This window comes from Embiotoca jacksoni, unplaced genomic scaffold (genome assembly GCF_022577435.1).
Source record: "Embiotoca jacksoni isolate LCO1_2020_lvr unplaced genomic scaffold, fEmbJac1.0.p SCAF_62, whole genome shotgun sequence".
Taxonomy (NCBI): Eukaryota; Metazoa; Chordata; class Actinopteri; family Embiotocidae; genus Embiotoca; species Embiotoca jacksoni.
In genome coordinates this window covers 1477356-1497216 of record NW_027185417.1, presented here as the reverse complement: position 1 = coordinate 1497216, position 19861 = coordinate 1477356, and the positions used below count along the sequence as shown (strand labels likewise).

General features: G+C 40.2%; 1 protein-coding gene across 1 annotated transcript in view; it reads right to left on the bottom strand.

Moving 5' to 3' along the window:
* The window catches only part of fstl4 (follistatin-like 4), a 196128-nt gene that overhangs the window by 44924 nt on the left and 131343 nt on the right, over positions 1-19861 (bottom strand). The window lies entirely within an intron of this gene.

Below are 19861 nucleotides of genomic sequence, written 5' to 3'. Positions count from 1 at the left end.
CTGTTAAATATTACTAAAGATATCTACCACAGTCCTTCTGGAAGCGTATTCTTTCCCATCCATTTAAAGGCAACAATTGTTTCCCCCGCATTATTTAATGAACAATTTTGCAGGACTGGGCTGCTAACAACAGCGACCATCTCCGAGGCGGGAGTTGCTGCTAAGCACCAGAGCGCATTGCAAGGTGACAGTTGATATACGGAGGATGAAGCTCAATAATGAACTGACTTCAGTTTGGTCATGAAGGGCAGAAGTCTCTTTAAGGGCAGAAGTTACCTGTCAGGAAAACAAACACATTAATTGGATGTCTGGAGGGTTCACAGACATATTTACCAAAAGGTTAACTTTTTCTATGCTACTATACATTCAGGGTTTTGAAACAGAATCACTAGCCTTTGTTATTCAGTTTTTTTTCTGTCTTAATGTCAAGCCTGTAAATCACCATACACTAATACAGTTTAAAAGGAAAGCTTCACCAATACTGGCTTTTAAGCTTGTCACACTCCGAGTCATTTCTCCACTGCTTTTCCAATATTTCTCGTGCTATGACTCCTGAAGGTCAGAGATACTGTGACCCCTTGGCATTATCAAATTGTATTGACTGAGATGAAAGAGAGCTTGTAGGCTGTCATGTTTGTCATGACATTTTCTTTTTACAGGCGCTACAGAACCGCTTCGCAGTCTATTCCCGAGAATAAAAGCCTTTGCATTTATTTTCTCTTCCTTCATCCTGAAATTTCATATTCAGTAACTTAAAAAATACTCCATGTGATAAATAAAATATCGTTGATTTGTTTTGACGTTTATTTAAACTATAATACCTAAGGGCAACAAGCTGACTGAGCTACTTGGGAAGTTTGTTCTGGTTAAAGCCTGTACCTTCTCCACACCAATAAATATTATTACTGTTTGTGGGTTTTATGGTCCCAGTACAATTTATTTGCTTGCAGGCAAGAGCACAAAGTAGCTTGTACAACTTCACTGGTTATTTCCCCATTAAAAGTAAATAAATGAGGGTTAAAAGATGGGAAAAAAAGATACAAGGAATTTAGAGAAGTTAAGTTCAAGACACAGTTTGGAAAATAGCTTATCTTCACACTGAGGTTCAATAAAACTGAGGACATTTATAAGTCTCAAAGGCCAAAAAAGTAATCCTGCTCTGAGAGGCTTAATGGAAACAAGCTGACAGTCTGGTGCTAATCTCCCATACTTCATTTGGCCAGATGAGACCCAATTCATTAAAGCTATACTCTCATCTGATAGCGACATAAGATCTCTGACAATCTGGATAATCTTTCATCTTTATGGAAAGAAGGAAAGACACCCCTCCCACCCCCACACTCTCCCACCCACCCCCCTCGCTCAACCCCGGCTATGCCTCCCACTGTAACCTGCGAAGGCATTTTTCTGACAGGGTTGGCTAAGTGGTCTTTCTCGTTTTAGAGCCCTTTCAGCCTTGCGGGGGAGGAGGGTAAGAGAGATTAGTGGCCTGCAGCAGAACTCCAGAATTCTGCACCGCAGGAGCCACAGCTTGACCTGACGTGAGGGTCCACCTTGACGGAGCCCGAATGCACAATGAGATGGACCGTTTGTTAAGAGTCTGGGTGGAAGCATTAGCAAAGAACAGTACGTGTTTAATATGAGCATGCATGCAACTCGAGTCATGTGCAGTCGATGTAAATTGTCTGATGTAGACACGTGCATGCATTAACCAACAATATTCTGATTAAAGCTGCATGATAGAGGAACAGAAGAGACCAAACATTTTCCTTTCATGAAGCTCCCTTGTGGGGCACTTTCCAGAGAAACCAGGTTAAATGGGGTCAATGGGCTGTTAAGATCAGATTGGCGAAGTGGCGATAGCACAACACTATGTACTGTATTTTGAATTAGATTTGTTACAGTAAAATTTGGAGAGGTTCTATATTTAAATTGTTTTCTTCAGAGAGAAAGAGGGAGGTCAATGTTTCATGAGGCTTAGTGCGAGTAAAAAACAACAACCTGATGAGACTCCACATTTACAGAGACAAAAGAAATCAGGGAACAGAATTGTTTATCTTTTATCTTTTCTCAAATTAACTACTGGAGCCCAGTTACATGCTCAGTTTTTGCAGTAATGTATTGCAGTTGCAGTATTCAGTTTGAATTAAGGCCGTTTTACAGTGTGAAAAATTGGAAATACTTATCAGGCCGCGCGCTGCTGCGCATACAGCCACATTTCTTAAGATCATTCAGCAGCTTTCTGATGAAATATAGAGAGCACGTTGGCCAAGTGAAGCCCATGTGTGTTTAAGCAATGTACTGTATTATCTACACATGACTCCAGTGGTTCTTAAAACAGAAGCCATTATATTAAAAGGCTGTTCCTGCACACTGCTTTGATAAAGCATGAAAAAATACCGCTGAATAAAATACAGGACGAGAAAACTGTTGTGATGAATATCAGCGCCTGTATTATCAGTTTAATGCATTTTAAAACAACATCTAATGATTCTAAGTGGGGAAACAACACCTTAACAATACCTCTGGGGTTTCTCACCACTCCATAAAAGTGGAGCAGAGCTTATCTCCAATAAACTGCACATTGTAGGACGTCCTCACAATTTCATATTACTCCTCAGACATCATACAAAACAGTGTCATTCCGTCAGTAAAGAGCTCACATCCCATCCAAACATTTTTGAACACAAGTGGCATTTGTGTTTCTGATTTATCCATCACCCCTTCAACATAAAAATACATACTTAAAGTGTTTGACAAGTTTTAAACTATTTTGTCATTTAGGTGGTCACACCTCATAAATATAACTTTCACAGTACTGAAAAAGGCTTTAAATAAATGTTTATTACCAAAGATATTAGTCAAATACAAGGCTGCAGGCCTCATTAAACTGTTTTGACAGAGTAAATTAGGTGAGAAAGGTTCAGTTCAATAACAACACGGTACACCTGTGTTACAAATTCAGACATAGAGGCAGGTCATCTGTAGGTGATGTAAAGTTTGACCTTCATTTAGTCTTTTTTCGTTTTTAATTATTGATCCATAGGAGGTTTGCCGAGCATACATGTTGTTTTTCAGCAATGCTATGCATTACAAATATACACTTCTGCATGTTCACACCCGGAAATTGACATAAAACCACCGTATTTTGTAGTAAGTGAATACTGAGAGGCTGCACTGGATCCGGTGGGTTTAGATTCATTGCAGAACGGCGTTTTGCCTTGTTCAGTTACATCATGATACTATAAATATTTGCTCCTCAAACACCAGGATGAGGCATGTGTGCAGCTTGGCTCATAATCCAGAATGAGGATCTCTGATGCTGCCACATCTACAGCCTTGTTGGGTTGACTTGTTGGCTTGCTGAGATGATAAGAGATTTGTCAACCATCATACAGTTTATATCATAGCTTGGGAGTATCAGGCTATTGTGGGTAATGCTGCAATACTTAATTTTTCAAATATCAACTCCATTGCATCTTTTTTTTTTTTTAGACCTTCTCTGTAAACACCCACATCTTTTCTGCTCCCCAGCTGCAACACAGGCTTTCTGAAATTTGTAGTCTCTATAAGCTCAAGCTGTGATACTCAAGTCATGGCACTTGAATTATTTTCTCTGAGTTAACAGAGCTCCTCCAAGGCCACGAGACTTCATAAAGTCTTATGTGGCTGAGTAGTACGTGTAAAATCAGCCTTAAATATCTGTTAGGAGGGCAACTTATCTTAAAAAAATGTGACAATTAATATAAACCAAACCTTTGAGCATGAACCAAACACTGAGAAGCTAAATAATGTACTACAGAATCAAGAGCCTCTGAAAAAATATACACAAGAGCAATTTTCCTGAGGAGAGGATGCCCTTTAGAGTGTGCCTCTGATATCAATACTAAAAAGAGAATAAATCATCTCATTGGTTCAGGTTTTGTATTTCTTTATCATCAAATCACAAGGGTTTGTCTCCGAAGAGTTATGACCTGAACGTTTACAGTAGATGAATTTAGCTCAGGGTTGGCTGATGTTTCACGTTTACCATTAGTATGTTTCTTTCACATTTCTCCAGGAATCCAGGCTCATTTTATTCTTCAGTAACATAACACAACCGAAAGCTAATTTTGCGATGAAATAATCACAACCTACAGTGAAATCTCTGAATATATACATCAGTATGTTAAATAGGTGATTCTGAAGTCGGGATGGGCATTTCAAGCTATCATTGTGGAGATAAGGGTCGTTGTTTGCTCTGCACATCTAATATCAAACCTTCTTGCTGTTTGTACCACAGCATCTAATCTCACAGGGCCACACACATTTTACTGCAGCCTGGTAGCAATATGTTCTTTTCCACCTTCATTGTGTAGTGCTGGTTGGCAAACAGCTTCTAGGTGCATTACCACCACCTTCTAGCTTTGATAAGGCATTACTACCAGATGCAGGTAAAAACAAGGGAAATAAGTATTCAAAAATACAAATGTTGAGCCATCCCTACTCTAAACTGGTGTCCATGATTTAATAACAGCACTCTAAGCGCTCTCATAACAGAAACCTTCAATAAAACTAAATTGTCAGCAAAGTGGCTGACCTTTTAAAAAAAAAAAAAAAAAAAAAAAAAAAAAAAAAAAGGTGTTTTGGTATAACATTTTATTAACATTATTCTTGTTAGGTTTGTTTTTGGCATTAAAAGATAAGAGGTGCTTTACAGTGAAATCACCAAATAGCTTATTTTTGTGTTGCCATTTTGCATCATAAAAATCTGATTATAGACAGAAAAGTGCAAATCATCTCGCCTCATTAATTGATCAGTGTAAATTAATTGTTCTACTTTCTACACCTTGGTAACTTGTGGGCTTATTAATTAGCAGGAAAGTGAGCTAAATAGGCACTGCCACATGGCTCCCTTATAACCACCAACAGTGATTTTAAAAAGCTGCTGATGAGTTGAAGTTGATTAATTGCTCCATATTTTCCCCTAGAGTAAACACATTCTCTCACTCTCACTTGTTACTTTTTAATGAATTATAGGATAATAAACTTTGCCTACACCATGGTACTAAATTATTATGGATCCTCCAAGCATGACAGGAGTTTTGGAAATAACTATGAAAGTTCCTGCTTGCTTAATGATTAAACTATTTGTGGACAGCAGAGAGGCTGCAGGGTACAACTGTCTGCTAAAAGTGATAATGGCATGGGTGTGATCCCCAACCAGACCTTCTCCGTAAGAATCTGACCTCAAGTGACCTGTGTGTTTACAGGAGATAGTATGTTAATTTCTGCACACACTGGCTGTCACATTAGCAATGCAGTTGGCCAAAGGCGGATGCTGCAAAAAGGCTGACAAAACAGGAGCCCAGCCATCGCTGGTTTAGACCTTTCTCATGATGGCAATTTGGTAATTACAGTCCATTATGAATTGTATTATTTGACAAGGCATAACACCTATGAATTTTCAAATTTGTTGCAGACCTTCATCGAGCAATAAAACAGTGCAAAAATTTGCATTTTCAAATATAGTCACAGGCTGCAACAGCGAATCACAAAAGGTGTCCAATCACAGAAATGTTTGATGCAATGGAGACATAATTGATCATCAGGATAATGCGTCAGTGTCATGTCTTGCTTTGCCCAGGTGTGCAAGGACAGGTTCCTTACGTGCAGCTAAACCATGTGATAAGGTTTAGGAAAAAGCTACTTGCTAGGAAAACTTGTCTTTAAAGAAACCCACGTCTCTTTCTCACGGACTCTAACCCTCGTCTTCTAGGTGAAAGTTATGGGTTTGACCCATCAAACTAACCCGACCTGACTTTGGCTGCGTCAGAGTTTCTCACTGCTTCGGTTTTAAAGATTATAGTCTGAAAACAGAGTTCACATTAACGTTTACACAGCCACCCTGAAGGGCGGACCAATTAGCGACCAGTGTTGGGGACTCAGGTCTAAATGTAGTTGCAACAGTGGTGGAGTTTCGGACAGTCGAGCATATGTTGGTCAATGCCAATTGGTTCAAGGCTGCTTCAGTGGTTTCAAAACACCCAGTAGGATGCAAAGACTGGAAACGATCTCCTATGCAGCATAGCCAAACCCGTATTCACACAAACCCCCAACCTTCCTTCCTTTTCTGAGTGTGTCACTCACTGTGTACTTTGTCACATGACCTCTTTCTTCGACCTTAATCATACTTGCGTGCACTTTTCACATATAAGCGAGGCAAAAGATGAGACTAGCATGGTGTCCTCTGGACAGATGGGTGGACTGATGGGTTTATTGCATATTTTGGCGATAACAGGCTGAACAACATGAGACTGCATATAAGTTTGTGCATCCAATGGGTTAAGCTGTGTCATGTTTGTTCTATGTCTGAATTGATGTGGAATAGATTTAAAGTCTAGAGGCCACAAATAAACTGGATAAGATTTTTTTTTATTTTTATTTGTATCTCTCAGCTGTTTTTGGCCTTCCAAACAGTGCAGGAACTGTCTCCAGCCCACTGCGATGTTGAATGTCACAGCTCTGTTCTATGACATCAAGGCTCCAAACTCAAAAGCTTCTGAATTTCTTTCTGGTTTTCTGATGTGTAGTACATCTCCACATCAAGGTCTTCTGCTTGCGTGCGGCTTGTAACTGGGATTTAGCCTGGCAAACCAAAAAAAGAAATGCTTCATCTTGGTGCAAAAAAAAAGAAGCCTCTGAGCTTTAACCCTCAAGCCAGCTCAGCACATGTTGTTTTAGAAGGCTGGGCTGAAAAGGAGCTTGTTGCCACAGGAGATACTGTGTACTAACACTCAGCTGTGCTCAGGCAACGTTGAGCTGAGCCAAAGAATCAGACCGCACTCCTGAGAGTAAAGACTTTGGAGATTTGGGATTACCCGCTCTCCTATCATCACCTGCTCTCTCCCCCATACACGCTCTCACTTCAAAAATGTTTGACTATTTCAGCTTTCTGAGCTGTCAAAGGTGCACTTTCAAGGTCTACTGAACAAAAACTCTGGCTTTAGAAATTCTTTGAGAGCCACTAAATGATATTGGCTGCTTGTGTGAGTGCTATCCAGGAGTGTTGTAATTCTTTGTAACAGCTGAGGAAAGGCTCAACCTCACCGTATGAAAACTGTAAGAAAACTAATCGAAACTTCCCTGTAAAACAGTAAACGCATCTGTCAGGTTTACTGTGATTTTTCACATTCATCACATTCAGCTTCACTGCACGGGTTGAAATGAACAGCACTCTGCTACTGATGTGTCTCAGTTACAAAGGTGATTTTGTTATTAAATTTCAGAGAGACATGCTCATTGTAAAACTTTCCTTTTTGCAGTTTGGTTGTGTTTGGTATCATTTTTCTGGTTATGTCATACTACGTAATGCAAAACCAAAGCTACTGTTGTTGTTACTGCCATCGCTGTCATAACACTGTGGTCCTATTGAAGATTTTTTTTTTTGCATGAGGTGTACATTTTTTTAAAACTCATTTGTTAAAACTCTACTTTTAAAAAAACAAAAACGGACTAACTTTTATGATTAAAAAGGTTCTTGTGACATGCCTATTTTATAAATATGGCTAGTTTGTAGAGGCTTCAGGCCAATGCATCGACTTAATGTGCTTGTGATTTGTCTTGACTGTTCATATTATATGTTTTATTCTTACTGATGTTTAATTATGAGGAATATATTATTTATTGCCTCCAGTTATTGTGCAGGCCAGCACACCTGCAGAGCAGCCACTCTGGCCGAGTTTACAAAAGTGGCTTTTCCTATGAGGCTCATATTTTAATTAATTTATTAATCATCCGTGACATAAAAACATCAGATTTTAACACAGCCGGGCCAATCAAAACTCTGTCCCCGTCATACTTGAGTTATAAAATCTTGGAGCTCTGAGGAGCGTCTGTCCCGCCTGGCTGCTGCCGGCGCTTTCAGTCACACAAGACTTCAGAAGAGAATGTTGTATCATGCTGTTCTGCGTTTTACCAATTTCATCGGTTACATTTTTATATTTAAAAGCTTACAGCCTTTTGTATTGTGTAATAAAACTTGAAAAAAAACACTCATTCAACTGATAAAATGTGAGATGACTCATGATCTCTGTTACATTTTAAAGCATGAACACCGAGAACTATTTTTTCTTTAAAAAAATCTGGTCCCTCTGTCATCAAGATAAACATGACTAAGGAGGCCTTTCTGCTGTTTGGAGTGCAAATTTGGCGAAATTACACAAATCCATAACTGCAAACATCTTTTTGCTGCCAAACTGTTAGTCACGAAACTCAAGTGGACTACAACTTGACACTTCCGATACAGGGAGTCAAGAAAGAGTATGACTTACAAAAGTGTGTTACTCCTTACCCCGGTGCTCTCTCACCCCACCTCTGTGCTCCTCTAGACCTCGACAAACATGTGCAAACATATAATTATGCATCACCTGCCCTTTTTAATCCTCTCCGTCTTTCTGTACCTCTGCTTTCTTGGCACTTTTGGCCTCCTCCCGATTCCTATTCTCTCCTTCCTCCCAGCTAAACACATGTAGACAGTTAGAATCACTCGACTGATTAGCATCTTCTCCTCCACAGCTGTAAGTCCCCTTGCTTATCAAAACACAGTTCCATTCTTTTCAATATGGAGGAACTGAAAGGAATAGCCCCTGAAGTGTTTGTTTGGGTTTTGGATGTGCGTCTGTGTTGAGATTCGGCTGTTTTCGAATAAGTATTCCAGCTGGAAGCCATCACATGTAGTCACTTGTCATTCTTTCCTCACTTTCCACTCTCCTTCATCCCTTTAGAAGATCAGAGTGTTTGTTGCCTTGTATGTCGGTATTTTACGTCAGAGTCGAACCGAGGCCGGCGCCGATGTAAAATACAGAGGAGAAAACAATGATTTTATTAAAACGTAACCTTATCACTATAAACACACCATCTGCACCAACTTGCTGATGATTTACACAGAACAGATGTTTGCCCACAGAAAACAACTCTCCCTCTGAGTGCATCCAGGGAAAAATATGTCTTACTTTCTCACACAGAAACACTGTAACGGCTGTGTACCCAAAAACTGAGTTTATCGAGCCGTGACGGATTATGTGGTTGTACTCTAACCTTGCTGGGTTGTCTTGTATTCTATAAATCTGCGACCATATCCTTTTCTCTTTTTATTCTGCTGTTTATCTCCTTTGTTCTAAGAGAACATTTTCAAAGCTGATGAAGGTGGATGCTGGAGGGGATTTTGTTGAGGGGATGAGAGGAGGAAACAAAAAAAGAAAAGAGGAAGAGCGCCACTCCCATACCAACACACACCAACAGCGAGGCAGACACACACCTATATGGACGCGCACTTGTTTGAAATTGCGGAAGGGTGTTAAAAATAAGAAAAAGAGCAGGAGAAGAAGGGGGGGATTGTTCCATTGAAGAGGCAAGAGAAAGAGCAAATCAATGGAGGCATGATAATAAATTATTTCCTTGCCAGAGAGGGAGTTAGAGGAGGGAGATAAAAGCAGACCACATGCTGTGCCACTAACAGCCTGGGGGCCGCTGCCTGTGAATTATGGTGCGCTGGAACATGCTCGCCGCCCTCGGGACCCATTGGTTGCAAACGAAAGAGAAAAGGGGGAAAAATAGGAATAAGAAAATCGCAGAGAGATGGATGGGGTGGAGGAGGCGGCAGAATAAGAAATGTCGGAAAGGGGAATAGGTCAAACCAACGCCCCTCGAGGCCTTGCGAAGCATGGATTTACATCGCTATGGCTAATTAGAGACATAACGATGAAATTAAAGTGGTGGAAATGAAAGAAGGATAGATAGATGAAGGGAATTGAGAAGCTGGGGCAGGAGCAGTGTCGGATGGGATTATTCAGCATGTATAATTACAAGAGATATTAGATGTCTGGTAGAACAGGGAGTATGTCGCCAATAAGAAGTCATGTCTTAATGATCATTATATGATATCCCAGATGTACTATGAGACTTTAACAAGTGCATTTTTCACCCATTACAACTTTATCTGCACTCAGATTACACCACTAAAATCACAGGGATGAAAAAATTACAAGTAGAGGTGCAGGTTGTAATTCAGTGCACCATGTTTAACATACCCAAAATAGACATTAATCTAGCTCCTTTCTTTGTTCTTCCTCAACAAACACATCCTGCTGAGATTATACTAATTTCGGTGGTTGATTTAGATTAAACTTCTCCAGCTCAATATATACTTGAATCTGCCGATGGCTGATAACTTTTTTTTTTAAACAAGCAGTACAACGGTAACCTCAACTGCACTTCTTATTTAATTTATATACTTTTTTAAAAAGGAACATCTGTCTGCAAATATTACAGTTTAATACATCATCCGTCTGTGAAGCGCTCTCTGTTGTAATTTAGATTTGGGATGTTCTGATTTTCTTTCAACTTGCCTCATCTAATTCATTTATTAATCCGCTCCATTTCCTAAATTTAGTCTTCGTATCCCTAGGAGAACATTTCTGAATTTGATACATCCCCACTGTTGTTTTTATGTCTATGGGGAATGCAATCAGGCAGTAAAAGCAACACAGTTTTGTAAATTGAGCAGCTATAAAGCTAAAACTGTCTCTGTTTCTTAAAATGTAACACGTCCAACGTTGTATTTGGTTTTCTTTGGTTGACACCAAAACCTAAAGTGTATTGTATAAGTTTGAGTTAAAATGTGTGTTTGACTGTGCAACTCCTCAACAAAAAGTTTGAATATACTCATTCTGACTTTATACATTTGTGGTCATGCATTCACAGAAAAAAATAGATGTGATCTTAACAAACTGGTGCATGTGTTTGTATTGCAGGGTGATAGTACGATTTGAGACACTTTCCCTTCACAGGTTTGACTGGTGTCTATCAGCAGCAGTTTGTCTGGTTAAAGTGTTACTGAGCAAGATTTTAAATCACCTCCTGTTGACATACAACATTTCCAGTAACCGAGCGCATCAGCTGGTGTAAATTTAAATGCGAGGGCATGAACTCGGCATTTGTATCCCCGTGTAGCTCCTACAGGCAGTACATTTCTTCAACATTGATAATTATATTCGTTTTTTTATTCTCTTCAGCCTGATCATTATAATTATCTATAATACTATGGGTATCATCTATGAAATGTTTGTGCACAGATTAAACAAGATCTTCATTATTGAGCTAGATGCCTTTTTTTTTATTTTTTTTATTCACAGAAAGCCAAGCCATCCGTTTCCACCTGCCTCCAGTCTTTATGGTAAGCTAGCCTAATCGTCTCCTGGCTGCATCTCCATACTACACATCGAGACATGATATTGGTGTTCGTCTTTGTCTTTAACTCTTGAAAAACAAGCGAACGGTAAAGCAATACGACTTTCTTAAAGTAGTTTTGGGGACTTTTGCTTGTATTTTGATAGCAAAGAGTAAAGAGGTGGCAGCAAATGACAATATTGCCAACAGAAGGTTGTGATTACGTCTTACACCCATTGGCTTCAAGGAGTCCCTGTAACGTGGGGTTTTGCAGGACTGTGCTGCATTAATTTTCTGTTTGATTGGAGCATCGGGGAATTTAAATTATGACAAGGAGTCCATCACAGGAAGGTGAAAGGATGAAATGTAATTTTCTAGCTAACAACACTCTGACAACACCAGCGTCACTCCAACAAAGTCAAGCATCCCTCTGTGTTTTGTGTGATTTCACCCAGAGGCACAACAATCAGTGTTTCTATCAAAGCAGCGCGCAAACAGTATGTATGTCAAGTCTGGCAGATGTTTACAAAGCATGAATGTCTCAGCTGAGAGTTTCGCTGAAGAGTGCCTCACAGTGCCTCAGATGCTGTGCACATTAGGTGTATTTGTAAAACCATAAAATAAACTGATGGCCCGCTGCTTCCAGTTATCCTTTGAGGGAGGCACTCAGGTTTTTTTTTTGTTTAGATGCACACAGCAATTCACTGCTGGGTTTTGTATTAAGGGGCCTCAGCAGACACCGTCAGAGTGCCGTCGTCTGTCTCGCTGTTGCCTTTCCCTCCGCTCGTCTCTCCTCACAGTTCCCGCCTGGTATATGCTTTTGAGATGTCCACCTGTCTGCAGTGTTTGCGCTCAGGGATAATATAGTCCTGTATCTCACAGCCACACACATCTTTAATGCTTAATTGTTGATCGTGCGCGGGGTTCAAATTGCTGACTTCACTGTACGTCTGGCTTTATGTTTCCCGGCTCTCGTTTCCTCTTCGGCTGTATGTTTCTCTCTCTTTCCCTCTCCTCCCGGGAATTAGCTGCACCGGCTAAGTGTTGCACTAAATAAAGGATTCAGAGATTAAACAGACAGCCACAGTTGCCATGACAACTCGCTGGGCATCTCTATTGTATTCAGAATACTGCTGGATGACCACTAGCTGTAAGGTGCTATGCGAGTTTTTGTGTGCATTGTAGGGTTTTTAGGATTTCCCAAAACATTATATTCATATATGTGCCTACATAAGGACACGAGTGTCGGTATGTGTGAGGTAATTAGATACAACACCCAAAAAATAATAGGCTTCCTGCCACATGGTTGTATTTTGGCAAAATATCTTCAGAGGAAGTGGCTAAAAATACACTTTATATATACACATTACACTTACGTAAGAACACTTTAGTCAAATTTAAAATAATAATCTGATATGTTGGCATATAAATGAAAATAATTGTGTCCACTCTCTGTGGCTGATTGATGTGTAATCTGTGATTAATGAGCTATCGCTAGTCAATGGAAACTGTTACATTTTCTGATTTCAACAGGTAAATTAAGTCTTACACAGCACAGCATGATGCACTTTAAGTAAACTACTTTAAAGCTGCACATATTTGATCTTTAATACTAAAATATCTTTGATTAGACTTCCTTTAAATAATGTATTTTATGTTTTGTCATGGGTAAAGAAAACATGTAAAGACAATAATGTATACAATAATGCCAATCTGTCTTAACTAAAATGCTAAAGTTTGCAATGATCCCTCCCTGCTTTCTGGTATGTGCCATCAAATTATCTTACAGGAAAAAAGTTAAAGATAATAGATCAGGGTTTTCCCGGTTTCTGGAGGGCTCAGGTGGAAGCGGTGGGCAGTTGTATGAATAAAAAGCATGCATTTTCTTGTAATTTTGGACCATTTGCATTACAATATTTATTTTTTTTAAAAAACAGTCTGCCATAAAGAAATAATAATCACCAAACATTAGCAAAACAAAGCTTCTCTTGAACTGAGGAGGCTCAGCTTCTGTAAAAACAACCCCAAAAAAAACGAAACACATGGGTGCTGCACCGAAATGTTACAATGGTCGGGAAAAGCCTGAAGATGCTTTTATTACACAGTTTAGTTACAAAAGTCTTATTCCACAAGCAAACCCACCAGAGATCACCTGAAACACGCTACATCGCAATAACACTGCAACGTACCTTAGCAGATCCAGGACTCTTTCTAAAAACGTAATTTGTGTCTTAGCGCAGCATGTAAGAAGTGCGAGCAAAGCCACAACAGTCCCTTACCTGTTACTGCAGCTACCTGACACTGGGTAATTACCCAGGAATAGAGATGACACTTGGAAGGCGCGAGAAAGCCCCTTATACACACCGGCAATTAGCTGTAAAGGTCCATTGAGCGGTAATGAGGCATCAGACAGTAGCTAGGGGAGAGTGGGAGGTAAGGAAAGGAAAGGAAGGGAAAGGAAAGGAGGAAAGAAAAGAAAAGGAGAGGAGAGGAGTTGAAATGCAGGAAAACAATGGGAAGGAGAGGAGAGGAAAGGAATGGAAAGGTAAGGAAAGGAGAGGAAAAACAGGAAAGGAAAGGAAAGGAGAGGAAAGGAATTCGAAAAGAATTTTGATAGGATTGATAAACAGACCACGTGCAAGAGATGCATTGAAAGCATGAGAGTGTAAAATGTAAATAGGAGAGGAGAAGTGGCGAAAGACTGACATGGTAAAGATAACATGGATAGAAAACAATACAAAGCCGAGACAAGGAGAAGGTGAAGGGAGTGTGTTTGGTGTGGGTGCAGAAGGAAACTCCAAGACCTCCACTTCAAAGTCACTTTGCTGTTGACAGCATAGCTGGAGGTCTTTCACCCACTTGGCTGTCAGAGAACAACAGACTCCCCTTGTAAAAGTGATATCTGATCTCAGCAAGATCATTTGTGCAGATTAAGGGCAAATTTACGTAACATCGAAGATTAAACCTTGACAGGAGCTGCCGGGCAGTAGCACAAAGATATAATCTTGCAACACAGGCATCGGGACTCACTTAGAGCTTCTTTGTACATGTATAACATGGAGAACCAGCTGTGTACGTTCCATAGGCATGGACGATGCACATAATGTGGAAATTAACTTCCTCCTCAGGGATAAGTATATACAGTTCTACATGATAATTCAAATCATTTGATACCGTGCCACGTGTGAAAAACAATCATGTGGACTTAATTCCATGAATGCAAAGAGGTTGCGATTCTCAGTTTACACCTTTAAGTGTTTGTCTGACCAATTTTAAGGCAATATTTGTGCTTCACTCCTCCTCCAATTTACTAATGAACTTGAAAACAAATACATTCAATCGCAAACTTCAATGACTTAAAGACAAATTAAGTGGTCGTCTGATTCAGCAATGACTAAAGTTGTTCAAGAAAGGACTTCTGTGTAGTTTCACTTTGCGTTCACTTGCATTGTGTGATTTTCAGCGGATTCCTTATAGGGCTGTCACTTTTTAACCTGCTCAAATTCAAAATGTACAGGCTATATGTGCAGCAGACTGTTTGAAATAGGACATTGAGAGGGTGGACCAATAAGTTACGAGACTGCTGCGGTTGTGCACGAATGAGGCGCAGCACTGTGACGTGCACGGGGCAGGAGGAAAGTAAAATCCTAATGAGGAAGTACAAATTTAGTTGGTTGATCAAAATCAGCACCCGAGTTACAGATGCTTTTGTGTGCAGTGGTCTAAGTGTGTCGGTGATGTTTTAGTCACCTGAAACTTGAACAGAAACATGCATCAAACTTTGTGACAAAGTTTTTTGGAGTAACCTCCCTAATTCCATATTTTGTAGATAAATATAAATAAATTCCCATATAGCCTCTATGCAGGTCGTAGAGTTTTGTTAATAAGCACCATAAACCGGCACTCGCGTACACAGCTGGTGCATAAAGTCAGAAACATACAAACGCACACACCATCCTCTTTTCAACCTCTGAACCTGTTAACCTTTTTCCACCCCTGGCTGCTCTTTCACCATCGGACCAATCACAACTCTCTCATCGTCCTTCCTCTATATCCTCCTGCTGGCCTCTCCCCTCTAGAGAGGAAGAGGAGAGGCTCTTCTCCCCTCTTCCACAACTCTCCTCTTCATCCATTTCATACCACCAACCTCCTCCCATTCTATTATTCGCTCTCTGTCTCTACTTCACTCTCTTGATTAATTAGTCAGAGCTGCAGAGTGGCCCTGCCACTGCCCATTCCGCTCTTAACTGGAGTCGTGGAAAACAAATAGACCCGGAGTGGAGGAAATGCTTAGAAGGGAGGAACTGCACGTGGGAGAAAGATGGTGGAATAATAGGAAGCAGAGGAAACCAGCCTGGTCCTAATTAGAAGCTCGCCAGCTGTGTGCTTCTGCAAATAGTAAAAAATGGGACCACTGGCTCAACTAATGGGTCTGTTAACATACAGTGACGCAGCATTCAACTGTACAGTTCAATTCTCATAAAGTAAAGTCCAAAACAACAAATTAAATTCATCAGGAAATCAGAAACCCTGACATGAACCTGGTAGATAGCACAATACTGACGAGGTTTAAGCCCAGAAAAACAAAAAGTAAAGCTTAAATCAGTGAAAACGAAGTTTGATCGCTGTTGAAAGATCAATAACTTCCACGTACAATATGAAAGTTACAACCACAAAGTTTCGAGACGGCAATGTCAGCACGTAATGATGGCAAGAAAAGACATAACAAAGATTAAGAAGAAATCATGAAAACATTCTTCCCCTTCCCTCCTTCACTTGTCTCATCTTCTCCTTTAAAACTTCCTGCTGTCTTTCTGCTGCTGCCCTGCTGCTTTCTTCTCACATGTCCTCCTTCTTCTGATGTTTTCTTCCTTATTCTTCCTCTGGTGCTCTCCTAATTTGTAGGTTTGCTGACCCAGAGACAATCATGCAGATTTAGTGAAATAAACAAGGCAGAGGGCTGACATATAGGGACATACAGGCGCATATGTGGCCATCATTGTTGATCTTTGTTCTGCTGCTTGCATGCCGGTCTCTGCAGGATCTGTGAGGTTTCCAACTGCCCTCAAGTTTCTGCTTTTAAAATCAACTTTTTACGTTTTTGCCCAAAAACAAAACCCATAATTTCATAGCAAGAAATTGCAGACAATGCTGCAGCCGTGTGTCAATCACGATGTGGGTGTGATAGAGTTCCCCTACAGTTTTCAGCTTTAAACCACCTGTGACACAAAACTAGCACCTCTTCACTATTTATCTGGAGAGCCTCTGGACAGGATACAGGCTGACAGTCCCGATGAAACGGTACTTGTATCATATGAGAAATATATAAATAGGCTTTTGAGTTGGTGCAACATAATGTGTAAGCCATGGACAGGACATGCTTTGGTGTATTTTGTCTACTTTGTAATTCATCTTGGAATCATTTCCTTTAAATGGCTAAACCTAAAAAGCCTAGATATCTCAGACTCCAAATTTCGTGGAGGTTACCTACCACTAACAATGCACATGCAGTCCATGTATCACCGCAGGGCATCTTTATAGACTATATATGTATCAACAAAGGAGCCCTGACCTTGTGTGACCATGTATATTACATCTGCAGGCTGCAGATATCTCTCAATAAGCCTGCTCACTTATCAGCTTCAATGCTAATGCAACGGTTGTCTTCTACTGAACAGTTAATGTGAATCATTTCGGCTCCGGGATCAGTGCCGACGCCTGTGAGGCAAATTCCTGCCCATTTATTATTGTGTAATTACAGTGGTTCTAATTCCAATACAAAGGGCACATGTACAAGCACTCCTACACAACGTTGCCCCTGTAATATATGTTCGGAAACAGAACCCTGGAAAATCGTACACCATTAGGAAACTGCAGAGCTGATTTAAAACCATTATGCTGTTATCTCTGCCCTGCAATATCCTCTATGGTAAAGAGACCGTTGATTATACTGTGGCACAGAATAAGAGGTTGTTCTTTTTCAGGCTTTACTAAGCAAAACCTTTTTTTTTTTTTTATTGGTGGGAACCACTAAAAAAAGTATAGAAATAAAGTTTACTGCTGAAACACTTGATTGAGCAGTTGGCTGACAGAACATTTGTATATCTTATTAACTTATTAACTAATAAGTCACTTCAGTTTGTCTAAACACTCTGCTACCTTTGAAGCCCACTTTAGACCAAAGATTCACGAAAAGACAAAACTGTTTTTGAGGGCAAAGTTGCAGGAACTGGAACCGTCCCAGCTAGACTCAAACCAGCTGACCGTGTCGCCTCAGACTCAGCTTTTCAAGTCATCAGTGGACAGTTTTACAGTGTAAGAAACGTCACGTCTTTCATCAGCCAACTGGGTCATTGCAAAGTCAGCTGGTCACGGCAGTTACATAAAGTCAACTGATCTAAATACCAGAGTTTTGACATATGTATACCAACTTTTCTAAACAAAGGAGTATTTCCAGAGAAAGATTGAGAAATTGACAAAAGAGGGGAGATCTCTTGTCTCATGTTCAAAACATAAATTTGCAGAAGTCCCCTGGGTATTCTGTTCAGCACCTATGGGTGGCTCCAAGTTCTCTCACTATTTTAACTATATCCAGCTACAAAAAAGCAAAAAAAAACAACTGCCAGTTAAAACGGAAGTACAGACAGTCACTGCTGTGAAGAAGTTACACCGTTTGTCCAGTTGCTTTGGTGTAAACTGGGAGGTTTCAGTTGGTTGAAAACTGGCGGATTGCGAGTAGTTGCACGCTTCAAGTCACCTAATTCTGAGTCTTTGGTCCAAAACTGGTTTTAATAATCCAAGAGGATGATATATTTTTAAAGTACTCTTCTTTAGATCTACAGACATATTTGCTACATCTCTTGTAAAACGTGTAACTATATATTGCTGGTTTCTTATAAAACTGATTACTTAGGGATCAGAAATCCTCCCATGGTTGTACTGATTGGATTAGAGCACAATTCAAATGCCTGAGACACAAATGAAAATGTGATTGCCGTCTCTCAGTAATTGCTAGTAATCTTTGAGAATACATCAGTAAAATTCAGTTAGCATTATTCTTTGATTTTTAATTGCAAATCCATACACTTGGAGAAAAAAAAATGTGTTTAAGTACAAACCACTTAACAGAGGTGCCAAGGAGGCAATCGAGAAATATATATAGCTATATATATATTAAAAAAAACTCCACAAAAACAACCTGCTGGGCTTGTAAAAGGTAGAATAAGAAAGAAAAATCAATAAGAATGTAATCATCTCAGGAGTATTCTCCAAGCATATTGTCCTCTATTCAATTTGTGGTAAAAATAAAAAATAGATTGCGGTGGCAACAAAACAGAGCTTGTAAAGCAGTGTGCTTGTCAAAGTTCAAACTTTAAATAAGGCAAAGACAACACAGGGGGCAAGATAATAATAAAAAAATACACTCAGCATTTCTTAACAGCACAAGTGTAGCGACTGTGGGAACAACAGTGAAGCGGGAGTATTGGGAGATGGCCAAAGGGTTTTGATTGTTACATTAGAGCTACAGTGCAGAAAGATCAACAACAACGGAGGAGAACCATGCAATCTGAAAGACAGATTGTTGAATGTGCTTTCTACCCCTGCGCTTTGAGCTATAGGATTCCCAAAATATGACTAAAACTTGCTTTTCAAATGTTTGCCAGAGATCGAGCATGTGGCTTGACAGAAGAATATCAGCCAGGGAAAAATACCGCCTCACATCATTTACGTCGATTATTCCGATTTTACTTTCCAAGCTTGTGTCCATATTGTAAATTTCCACCCTGCTAAACACACCTGTGATTCCTGGCCGCTCTGTTTCCCAGACCACTCACTGGAGAGAGCACTGACTGCAACCCAGGAAAAACACACACACACACACACACACACACACACACACACACACACACACACACACACACACAAACATGCAAAATTTACACAAATCAACACCATCAACATTATCTAGAACACCAGATGTGCCACTCAAACGTAATTACTCCCCCTTGGTGTTGCCTTTCTGCAGCCCAACAGTTAACCTTGACGATCATCTGATCAATAGCTTGTGTTATTGGTCCCAACCCACTTCTTCAGCTGCTTGTCAAACATAAAATGCATTGACGAAACCGACCTAAAACCCTGCAGGCATACCTGTAGGTAGATAAAACACCATGCAGTGGCTGCTCACTGCCCATTTGGAAGGTGAAAGGAGGGCAACTGAATAATAGTGGGACGGCTCCCACTAAAACCAATCATTAGGAGGCTAAATTGATGGTGAGACTTAATGGACCTGCACAGGCTGAAGGTAAAGCCCTGGAAATGGCCACCTGTGATAGCTAACTGCTGGATTCATCAACTTTATCGCTGTTTTTGCATTCAGACCGAGAGTATTTCAGCATATGGACGAAAAAAAGACACAAAGCAAATTCAAAAAGTGAGGCTAAAAGCAAGAGTTGCAGTGTAGGTTTCCATGGCGTCTGGCAATTTTGACGCTGATGCTACAGTAACATTAGCGATGGAGTCGTGATTATTGTTCTTAATAAGGTCGAACCTGCCTATGCTCTCAGCTGCCAGTGAGCCTAAACCTCACTGGCTATTATCGCTGTTCCAGATGCTATAATCAACACTGGGTCTGGGCACATGGGCTCGTGTG